The sequence below is a fragment of the Agelaius phoeniceus genome, chromosome 4 (genome assembly GCF_051311805.1).
Source record: "Agelaius phoeniceus isolate bAgePho1 chromosome 4, bAgePho1.hap1, whole genome shotgun sequence".
NCBI classification, from domain to species: Eukaryota; Metazoa; Chordata; class Aves; order Passeriformes; family Icteridae; genus Agelaius; species Agelaius phoeniceus.
In genome coordinates this window covers 25,998,860-26,011,034 of record NC_135268.1, presented here as the reverse complement: position 1 = coordinate 26,011,034, position 12,175 = coordinate 25,998,860, and positions in this window count along the sequence as shown.

The window sequence follows — 12,175 nt, the reverse complement described above, 5'->3', positions numbered from 1 at the left end:
GACTGTTGGACAATTTAGTGTTTTGAGCCTCGCTGTTAAGACGTGCCTATCTGTCAGCTGAGCTTTACCAGCTGCAGGGGAGGGGGTTAAAGTACAGTTAAGACTGGAGATTAATCTAATTTGCTTGTGCTCTGGTGGCTTTGCTTCAGTTTCCCAGGAGACTAAGCCACGTGTTGTAATGACAATATTTTCCACAGAACTTTGGAAACTGAGCTAAAGATCCTATAAAACAGAATTGGGGTCTTCATTAGTAACTGTTCTGCCATTAATATTCTGTTCTTCCTTTGCTACTAAAAAAAGTAAATTCAGTGCATTCTGATGTCCTCCACTTATTTAACCCCTCTCCCACCTTTTCTGAAACTTCTTTCTTGATTGCCACCTTTCTTTCCTGTGTAATACAGACACTAGAGGGAAAAAAAAAAAAGAAAAGTTTAGCAATTCCCACTTACAAGGCACTTGCTTCCTGTTTAGAAGTAGTGCAGGCTGACTTTTCCTTCCTAAGTGCTTCAGAGTTCTCTGGGGAAGCTCAGAATCTATTTAATTCAGAGTCATCTCTGCTCCTGTATGAAATGTGTTGTTTCTTTTTACTTGTTTTGATGAGTAGCATTTAAAAGCAGGTTTGTGACTGAGCTTACTGGGGCCTGCTGCTGAAAACTCCCTTTGAGTCTTCCCAGTCATTTTGTGGTGAGGGGGCTCTGGACAAATTATTAAAGAAGAATAAGAGGACAAGAGCAGTTGGAGCAAGGCAAAGAGTTGTACTGGGGTGTGGGAGATGCACTTTCCATTCCAATTTGAATTCAGCCCTAGGGACTTTTTCAGAAAGCTGAAAGCTGCAAAATCATTGTGAAGATTCAAAGGGAGTTTTCAACCTCCAGTAACCTTCCCTGTAACACAAAGTCATGAAGATGTTTAGTTGTCATGGGACCTGATAAGATGCAAAGTTTTTTTGGAGTTTCCCATAAAACAGTGGAAGTAGTCGAATCTTTTATTCCCTTAACTTTCAGCACTGTTAATGATTTATTTCCTGCATTCCTGGTGTTTGGGTTTTTTCCATGTTTGTAGTCAATGAATATTAGAATTAACTTTTGTCTTCTGAGCTCTAACATTCTCTATCTTGACATTTTTGCTCTATGTTTTTATTCAATCCATTGTCATTCACAATGAGCTGGAAGCTTGTTAGATGCTGCTGTTGACAGGGGATTTCTAGCCCTGCCCAGAAAAATATCCTTGTGTTGCCCTTTCTCAGCCTGGGTCCCAAGGTGTGTTTCCATCAAGGCTCATTCCATGGTGGGTTTGAAGCAAACCTGCACCCTGGCTTTTTGGCACCCTGGGAAGAAATCCATCAGGGCTGTTTCATGGCAGCACTGTTGGATAGCGTGGTTTGTGACAGGAGTCACCTGCATCTCCAGTGACCTTCAACAGGGCAGGCACCTCCTTGCCTGGGCAAGGACAGCTCTGGCTCTCTCTGGGAATGTAAAGCATTTGCCTAGATTTCTGACTGATGGTTTAGGTGGAATCCTCTGCCAAGTGCATATTTGCATGGACTAAAATAGAACAGGCTCTGAGCTTTAAAAACAAACTAAGGGTGGGTTTCTGATTTTCTCCTTTGGGGCTTTTTGTAAAGAGTACATAGAATAGTTTATTTCTCAAATTAAGAAGTGACATTTGAACTATTCTTTTGTAAAATGAAAACACAGGGAATCTTTAAATATGAGTCTTCCTATTTCACTTCCCAGGACATCCTGGGGTTTCCATATGTCCTAGCAGTTGCCTGAAGAGCCCTGCCACAGCCTATTTCCTTGTGGTGGCTGTGTTTCAGCAGATACCGTGCCAGCTGAATGTGTGTGGGTGTCCTCTGTGTCTTGCTGAATCAACATTTTTTACTTGCTGAATTCAAAAGCACTTTATTGAGAGGAAAAGAAATGGAGTTTACTGCATGAAAAATGTATACAGGCACAAGGCTCCATGCCATCATTACTGTAAAAAAAGCACTGAAGCATTCCACAGAAAAATTTCACAGTTAATAGAGCCTTACATTGGGATGATTATCTTTGTTACCTCTTCCTGCTTCAATGACTTTACTAACAGCAGAAATTTGTAAAACCACTGTAGCATTGCAGATCACAGATATGTAATATCTGTTACCTTCCCAGCTGGACAACAAGCTGTCACAGTAAAAAAATTATTAAATGTTTGTTTTGTTTCTTTCAGGAGTGTCCCCTTCCTATTCTGCTACCAATAATACACACATAAATGAAACTACTGTATTATTTAGAAGGTCAATGCTACAAAACCCAGCTTAAAACATCTTCACATACTGCACACAGTACTTTTAATTTCCATAGAATCTCATGTCTCGAAACTTAGGTCTTTCATCTTAAGGATGGGTGCAGGGGCCTCCTTCCTTGAGCTGTGCCTGGCACTTCCCTGGCTCCCATTCTGGTCTCCAGCCCCACAGTGAGCAGGGGGCTCTGCACTTCTCTCTTCATCAGTCACATAACATGCTGCTCTGGAAAATTGTCTCTCAGACACAAAACTAAAGCTCACATGAAGATGGGAAGGAGCTGTCAAATTCCCTTCAGGGTCACAAAGAGGGGTGTTCAGCACTCAAAGGCACCAACAGCAGGAAGCCAGTAGGTACTTAGGTGCCAGCTTACAACAGAAACAGCTGTAGACTGGACTAGGACTGGACTGGCTCCTGAGTTTCAGACAGCCTGAAGAGCTGTTGGTTGTTTAATTAAATTGAGCTTTTATTTGGTTTGTGTTCAGTCACTCAAGAGATCTCCAGCTCTTCCCAGCGATGTACAGCTTGGACATGTGTGAGCCAAAGTGCAAATGTGTCCTGGTGCTGAGAAACTCTTTTGTAGCAGTCCTTTATAGTGCCCTCTCTGCAGCAGTTCAATCACTACTGTCTCCAAAAATTGCCTACTGCAAAGCTTTTTTTGAATACTTTTGGACTCTCAGCATGGTAAAGCATGTTTCTGCTTTGGTATGTTGTTTCTGTTCTTGAGTGGGACTTCCTGCTTCTTTGTGGGTAAGGGCAAAGCAGGAACCAAGCTCTGCAGTAGCATTAACTTGTGCAGAGAGGGAAAAAAGAATTTAAATTATTTATGTGCCTCATGGCTTACTTTTGAGCTGATCTTCAGCAAACTCAGCTCTTCTTAAGCCTTTGATACTTTCATAGGTGAGCCTTCTCCTTTAAAAAATTAAATAAAAATAGTTTTAAGCCTTTTCCTGTATTTGGCTTTTCCAGGAAGTTTAGCACAGTTGTAGCTTTTGCGTGGGTTTCCTATTTTGCCTTTTGAACAGTGAAATTGTTGAATAGAGCACCTGAAGCCCAGACTCCTTAGAGTTATCAGGAAACTGCTGCACTATTCTAAAATTGCTTACTTGAGGCTGCCTATTTCCATACCAGAAAACTTACCCCTCTGTATAAAACTACATTAAAAACCCCATTTTATTTCTTAGAGCCATAGAATTTATTTCTTAGAGCTATATACTTTTGATAACTGATTTCAGAGCCAGAACTGATGCAGCAGATGTAGGCAATCTCTAAATCAGTAAGGTATTTATACAACAGAGGAAAAAAAGTGTAATCAAACTTCAACTGAGACAAGGGAAATGAAGAAAAGCTGTCAGACTGGAATAAGTTTTACAGGAGAACTCTTCACAGTGAGGTCTTGTACACCTACCTTGTTCATATTTGTAGTAGTGATGGCAGCACAAGAATTAGGCATGTAAGAAACTTATAAAAGCAATAGGAAGGATTATGCAAAATGCCTCAGCACTAAGGCCTGGAGTTATATAAAAAGGGACAAGTAAATTTACAATAGTATCATGTGCAAGATCATATAGCTCTGAATTCATGAAAAGGCACCCTAAGAGCTCATCTCTTGAAAGGGACAGAGGATAGCTGGAGCTTCAGTTGCACACTGGAGGAACAGGAGCCAAGAATAAGATGTGGCTGTCAGAAAAAAATAATCCTAGGAGGTTTTGGACGTATTTTTATTTTTTTAAATCTAATTTTTAATATAATGTGGTACAGAAATTTTCTAACATTTTCATTAAAATCTTAATGGAAGGTGGCTTGTTTGTAAATGTAAAATGAGGCAAGTCATGGGGCAAAGCATAAGTGAAAGGGTAATGCTGGCTGCAGGGTAGTTAGGTAAAAACTGTTAGCAATTTTCATCCACATATTAGGCAAAACCCTCATTTGAGTAAGACTCTGAAAGATTTACATCAGTGACTACAAGAACCTGGAAAAAGTTTTTGGGATAAAACTTGGTTGTTTCCAAAAGAGTTGCTATGGGATGGTTTTCTGCAAGAGAAGAAGACCAGACTCTGCCTCTGAAGCAAATTTCTTCCAGTTCTCTGGTACAGCTACAAATAAAAGCTATTTCACTTGCCCTCTTCCAGAAACATCAGTGCAAGGGACCCCTTTTAAGTTCTCTGCAGAGATTGCCTTTTTGCTCATTTCCTGTTTTGATTGTGAGCACGTTGCAGTGTAGGTCACAGAGATGATCTAACCTTGTCTTTGCTCCGACGGTGCCTGGTTTAACGGAAAGATTCATGTCTGAGATAACATAGATTATATTTGCTTCATGCTGTTCTGTTTCCAAGTATCTGATGTCTCCAGGTTGGAGGCAGAAGTGACATTATTTCCTTTTGAACCACCCAGCTGATAATGGTCTGTGTTAGACCGTTGAAGTGGAAGAAAGGAGCTACCTTCAGTTATGTTCTTCAGTTATTGCCAAATTCTGCTTGCTTGCATTTGGTTTGCTCAATAAACCATACATTGTAGCAATGTGCCCCCAGCACCCCGGGTTGGACATTTAATTGCTTGTGACCACAAAAACTGATAATCTGGTGGCCAGTGATGTGAGCAGCCCTTCCCTTCCCAGTGTAACAGAAATTGCTCAAGAGCTACAGCGCTTCCTGCCCTTCCGCGTGCGGCTCAGCAGCGCACGGGTGCCTGGGCAGGCACAGCCTCCCACAGCAGCCAGGGCACAGGGAGGCATTTCCAGCTGGGCCTCAGGACTCTAGGCTAACCAACCCAGCAGGAAAACCACAACTGCCATCACCTCTGCTGTGTGCCTGCTGCAGCTGGACAAGATGACTCAAACGTAGCCAGGAAAACCCTGATCTGCAGAGCAAGTGCCACAGGTGGCATTGCTAATGTACTTCATCCAGTGAGCCAAAAAATACAGGAAACATGGAACTGAAATCAGCATTAAAAAAAGGGGTAGCCCAAAGATTACAACTCTGTTTAAATTTTTCATATAACTTGGATTAATTTCTCCTTTGCTCAGGTGAAGAATCTCTCGTTCTGTAAAGGTGAAAGGAAGAAGGGCATAAATAAAAGGGAACATCATTTAAGGGAATATCAAAGCTCTGCTAATGTGGGATGACATTGCAAGACCAGCAAGTTTATGCTGCTTCAACCTGCATATAATAGTTTTCCATTACTATGATGTGCTCTTCAAAGTGAAGAGTTCCCTGGAAAACATACCACAGTGGTGCAGACCTGAACTCCAAACCTCTTGGTGGGTGTGGTTAAAACATATTATGTCTCTTTAAAAGCATGTACATACCTTCTTGTGCCTGAAGAAAACACAGTGAAAAAATTCCATTTAAGAAATTTCCATCCCAGTAACTTATCTGATACCTTATCAGATGCCAACATAGGATCAGGGATCTCCCATGGGGCAGAGTTTACTACCATAAAGGCAGCACATGGTATTATTTGTTTTCCATTAGTACCTGCAAACTTCTGTGCATCTGATGCTGCAAAATCCTGTTGTAAGAAATGAAAGAAGGGTTGAAAACAGTGATTTTCTTGGGGAGGTACAGAGTGGCTGTATTTGGGAGCCAAGACAAACCGAGCATGGCCCTGCAAAGGTCCAGTCTCACACTTCCCCATTCTCCATTCAGGTTTCCCACTTCTGTCGGAGGCCCACACTTCAGGCAGCCATTTCAGAATGTGGGAAAACCTCAGTGACCAGTCTGAACTCAGCTCAGTAACAAATTATTGTTACATATAACAAAAAACATTACATATTGTTACATATGTAACAAAAAACATATTTTTCAACTGGTGTGCATTTTCCCCAACAATCCCACAAGAAAATTCCCACTCAGCTGCTGAACCTACTGGGCATGCACAGCCTGAACTCTGCCTGCCTGGGCAGCTGCCAGCAAGAAAGTGCTCCCAAGCATCCAACAGCTCTTGATCCCATGATCACTGCATCCCATGATGTTGGCACTTTCAGGTTGTCCAGTGGAAACACCCAGAAGTGATATTTAAGTGTTTTAGTGCAATAATGGGTAAGTCATTACCTTTCACGTGGGAGCCTCATTCCAAGACACAGTTCTTGCTAAAAACAAGCTTGAATTCCAAGATGCACTGTTAGGTAAAGCTACACACCCTCGAATATCAGCCTGTGGGATGTGACTGAGATAAATGAAGAAATGGTGCCGGCAGGTACCACATGAGGTAAAACAAAGTCTGCCACAGACGACTGAAGAGACAGGTGATGTTCACTGCCTGTTGAAATACAGCAGGGGCTCATCTGTCCCACCTCTGTGCTGTTAAAAAGTCATCACTACTGTGGCTGCAGCACTGAGCTCTGTTACCATCTCAGGGGAGTCCAGATGCTGCGATGGAAATAGCTCAGAGAGCTTTCCAGGAGCTTGAGGGCTTAACCTAAGTGGACCATTTGTTTATATAAAGGTGAAACTAATTGACACCAGCTTCGTTAATCACATCTACCATCACTGCTGCCGCCCAGCGAATGCTACAAAACACAACTGAGTATGGCTGCCAGGATTTCTTCTTGTCTTCAAATCGAATCAGGCAGGACAAAAAAAATCAAACACATCCTCAAATTTGCATTTCTATGGCTCTTTTGAAATGAGACATGTTGCCAAGCCATTTCTAAGAGAATACTTATTTCTTAGGGTTCAATATTTACTAACTGGAAAAGGTGTAAAGACGAGTAATTCCTGTACCATTGAAAAATCTTTACCTCATTTAAAATTGTTCATAAAGGTCCTAGGCATAAAGAACAAGATATTTGTCTCAGCCCAGATTCCATAAGGACAGGTTTTTTAAATGAAATACACTTTCTGTCAGGGCTCTGTTGCCCAGTGACCTGTCTGTGTGGAGCCCTGGTGCTGCAGGGAAGGATCACACACACACAAGAATTCACCACTACCACCACCACCACCACCTCATGAACACCAGCAGGGAATCAGAGCAGTGTATGGGAGTGGTATTTGCTGGGTCCCCAGGATGAAGGAGGAATTGGTGAATCTGACTCCATGTTCTTAGAAGGCTATTATATTATATTATATATTATATTATATTATATTATATTATATTATATTATATTATATTATATTATGCTATTCTAAAACTATACTAAAGAATAGAGAAAGGATACTTACAGAAGGATACTTAACAAGATCTTAATTAAAAACCCGTGACTGACTCGTCAGAGTCCCAACACAGCTGGACAGTGATTGGTCATTAAATAAAAACAATTCACATGAAACCAATCAAACAACCACTTGTTGGATAAACAATCTCCAACCACATTCCAAAGCAGAAAAAACAGGAGAAGCAATCAGATAATGATTGCTTTCATTCTTCTCTGAGGCTTCTCTGCTTCCCAGGAGAAGAATCCTGGGCAGAGAGGATTTTTCAGAAAATATGATGGTGACAGTATGGGAGTCCCTGAAGCACCACATTCCAGGAAACTGTCCAGCTGATCTCCTCACCCAGCTGCTCTTGTTAACAGTTTAAAAACCTTCTGGGATATTTTTGGGCAGTTACCCCTCCTACCACCACCAGGCTCCCTCCTCCCACATGGTTTCTTCTCCCCAGTGCAGCACCACAAGGTCCCGGGTGGAGGGACCATGATGATGATGATGATGATGACAAAGGGCTTGGGGAAGGCAGCCAGGATTCAGGTCTGCTCAGGCCTGCCCTGAGCCCCCCACTCCTCCAGCCATTGGAGCAGTGCTGCCAGTGGGCTCTGTGGAGACTTGGGAACTGCCTTCTGCCCCCAGACCTCCCCAGGATCAGCCAGGGAGCCTCAGGGCTGAGCCCAAACACGCAGGGTCAGGACTCTGCCGCCAGCCTGGGAACAGCAGCACGGTCCTGGTTCCAGACCCAAAGCAGAATCACAGAATATTCTGAGTTTGAAGGGACCCACAAGGATTGTGGAGTCCAATTCTTCAGTGAGCGGCCCACAGGGATCAAACCCAAAAGTTTGGCACTACCAGCACCAGGCTCTCACCAGCTAAATCCCAGCACTGGGCTCTGTCTATGCTTCTGAGCACAGCAGCACAGGACTTGGTCTCCTGTGTTCCAAGCCCCAGGTTTGACCAAATGAACCTCCTTTAAGCCCCAAAGCTGCACCAGTTAATCCCCATCTCTCAAACCACAGGATTTAGCCTCAGTTTTTTGGCCTCCGAGTTGGCCAAATGAGTCTAGCTTCAAGTCCCCAAAAAAACACATGACTTGGTGTCTGTTTCCAAGCTCAACAGTGCAGAACTTGGTCTCCAATTTGCTAATCCCAAAACTGCCCAAATGAGCCAATTTCCAAGCCCCACCAATGCAGGACTTCAGGACAGTTTTTCAAGAAGTAAAACATAGTACTTGATATCAGTTTTCAAAAACTTAAACTGCCCCAGATGAGTCTGGTTTCAAATTTGTGAAACACAAGACTTCTTTTGTTTCTCAAGCCCTCTCAAAAAGCACAATTTACTTTTTCTAAGCCCTAAACCTAGCCAGTTTGGAAAAGCCTTACTGGTTGCCTGAGGGCAGATGAAAGGAAAATGTAAATTCAATTAAAATCTCATCTAAGCCAACTTCATAATTTCTAAGGCAGTGAAGAGAGGCAGGCAGTGTCCATCCTGCTGCTGCTCTCCACTGGGATTTCTGCTTCCAACACTGCCTTCAGCCCTTATTTGACACAACTCCACTAGCAGCAAACTCCAGACCAGCTAGCACAGCCTGGCTGTATCCTTTCATATCCCTGACCCCAATCTGGCATTTCTGAGCCAAATTCACCTGCTCTGGCATGGCTGGAAGCAATGCAAGGGGGAGGATGGAGATCTCCTGGTGTCCCCATAGATGTGTACAGGTTTCCACCAACCATGCACTTCCAGCATGTTCCAGCTGCAGTTTCCTTTCTGGGTTGAATTGAGCTGCATTTAAATCAGTATCATCTGCAGGAACAGGTCCTGATGCTCCTCAGAAGGCTCAGTAGGGGAGTTGTTGGTTCTGTCAGGTGGGACACACATCTCTCTGCATGGTAATCAGTGTCTTTGGCAGACTCTAAAAAGGCTGAACTTTATATAAGCCTAAGAGCCTCAAAGCCTGCTGAATCCATAGACATTTGTCCCTGCAGCTACAGCCCCAGTAAGCCCAGCCATAGAGCTCTTTCCCATTAGTGTTATGGTGGCACATCAATAATTGTCACTCATCTTTGATGGATGAAAATGTAGCATTTTAATGGACACTTGGTCTCCTCTGTTTGATAGGCTTGAGCTGGAGGCCCAGTGCTTTACAAAGTTCTTTCTTTCTGTACCACCTGATGGCACACTTGCATTAGCACACTGCAGGCTGAAGGCAGCACAAGTCAACCAGCACATCCTGCCCAAAGTTGTTCCACTTAGTTTCTTCTGAATCATGAACATACCTGTCTAATTGATTAAAGCATCCAACACTGGAGAATTGAGTAAAAATAAGCAGGGCATACAAAATAATTATACAAAAAAAAGCCCTGTATTTTGCAATTTTTATCCCATATGATACCTGGATAATTAGGGTTTTTTTCAGTTGATTTGGTAAGAAATTTGTCATTGCCTTACTGAGACTTGCTTCCCAAGGATGAGAAATTTTCCTTGCCCTCTATGAGAAGGTTTGTAGCAGATTTGTCAATCTGCTTGCCCTCTATGAGAAGGTTTGTAGCAGATTTGTCAATCACATTTGTTACTAAACTGTAAATGGAAATTAATTTCTGTCCTCCAAGTAATACAATTATGACCCAACTACATACCAAAGAAACAAACTCCAGTGGGCCATATAGGAGTGCAAATTGTTATTGTGGAATATTTTGAGTTGGAAGGGCATCCCTAGTTAGTGAATGAAGTCAGCTTTCAGAGGCACAGATTTAACATTTAAGTTATCACATTTGCCAGGTACCACTGGAGGGTTATCAATACATCAGCAAATGCTGCAGATGGTTACAGACCAGGTAGAACAACTTGCTGGTCTGATGGGTTTTATGACTTTGTGAAAAATGTACTATAATATTTATTAGCTCTTTATATGCAGGACCTTAATGGAGGATGTAAACAAGCTGTATCTGAACTTCAACATCTCTGAGAGCCTCTTGGAGAGAGCTTTTGAAGCATTTCCTGTCCTGACTTCCTCCATTACCCACTGAATGGCATTGCCTGTGATAATTACAGCTTCAGGAAAAATAGCTGCTAAACAGTGATAGCAGAAAAGCCCTACAGCCATTTTCTCAATTAAATTAAGTGGAAATTTAGTCCTTGAGTGCTGCTCCTGAAACTGGCTGAGCAGAATAAGAGCAAGCACCCTGGTGGCTTGGAGGATAAAGAGGGCAGGAGCAAGACTGCTCAGTTTGCTCTGTGACTGTCACTCTATGCCCATCATCTGAAAAGTCAGTGGCCACCTCTGCCCTAGAGCTAATGTTGGCATGAGAATAAAACCAACAGATTCCCAGTTGAATCTACTCTAACAGAGGCCCCTCAAAGCTGGTGAATTTTGAGGAAGGCCATCTCTGTAGCAATGTTCCTCTTCTGGTTTTGGATCAGCAGCTTGTGTTTCTGCCATTATTTGTCTCAGCCACAACCTCTTGATCTCTGAAGGCTATTTTGGTATTGTTAGTATGCCCTTCCCACCTCATTTATTTCTATCCTTTCTGTTTATCCTGGTACTCATGCTTTTTATCAACACCATCTGCAAACTCCTCACATTCATAACTGGTTCTTCCAAATTTGGAAATTTTGTCTCTGTACATTCCTGTGCAAAGGGGATCTGGAGTAATTTTCAACAACAAAGGAAATATCTTTATTTGATGCAAACTATCTGAAATGAAAGGATGAAGCAAACAAGTAAGAAGTCTTTGCCATAATACATATGACAAATAATGTGAATCCAGGAGATTTTCTTCAAAAGATATCTAAAAGCATTTACTCCAGCCTTCATAAAGGAAGAGAAACTGCCTTAATGAACATTATTTGGGATAGGAATAGAAAGGACAGTGTTTTATGGAAGAGAACAGCCTGCAAGTTGATAAAGCCTTTTAACATCTTTCTGCAGTGCTTAGAAAGTTTAACCCAAATATATGAAAAGGTTTTTAGCTGACCTTTACATAATCTAGCTCTTGAACTGTTGTCTCAAAGATTCGGGTCACAGATTTCTGCATCCAAATTGTTCTAAGTGCTCAGGAAAAAATATCTAAAGCTTTGGAAAGCAGCAAAAGCAGCACATGACTGTGACCTAAAAAATCCAGGTGCATTCACCTATGTCTGCCATCCAAAGCTTGTCCTCAGAACTGAATTTGTGACATTGTCCCCATAAAGTTACCAAACTCTTCATGGTCCTTGAGTCCAGTCTCAAGCTCTCTTTCTCCCTTTCATAATTTCTTGTGCCAGTTCCACATTTGTTTTGGTGTATTTTGAGCAGCACTTGACCCCAGCACTGACAGGCACTTTATCAGTGCAACAAAGCATCTCTGTTCTCATGGGAAACAGAAGCAGCCATCTGTCAGAAAGCAGCCAAGACTTACTGCAGGTTGTCATGCAAAGTCAGAGACTGAGAAGAGAGGAATTGTCAGCTTCACCTTGATAAGCCCATGAGTGTGAAAGACATGTCACATGCAATTTCCATTACAGAGATCACCAGGATTCCATGAGAAGCAAGAACGAGTGGAAGAATCAGGCATACAGAAAATTATTCAGACCAGAAACTTTGGGCAGTTCCAGGTGTGCCTGTTTTCCACAGGAATTAAAAGGATCCTCAACACTGTCTTGCAAGATCAAGAGAAGATCACCCATTACAAAGTACATCAAGATAGCAAGGAAACATTTTCAGATTTACCTTCCTATATTTTTCCCCTCCAGCAAAAAAGATGAT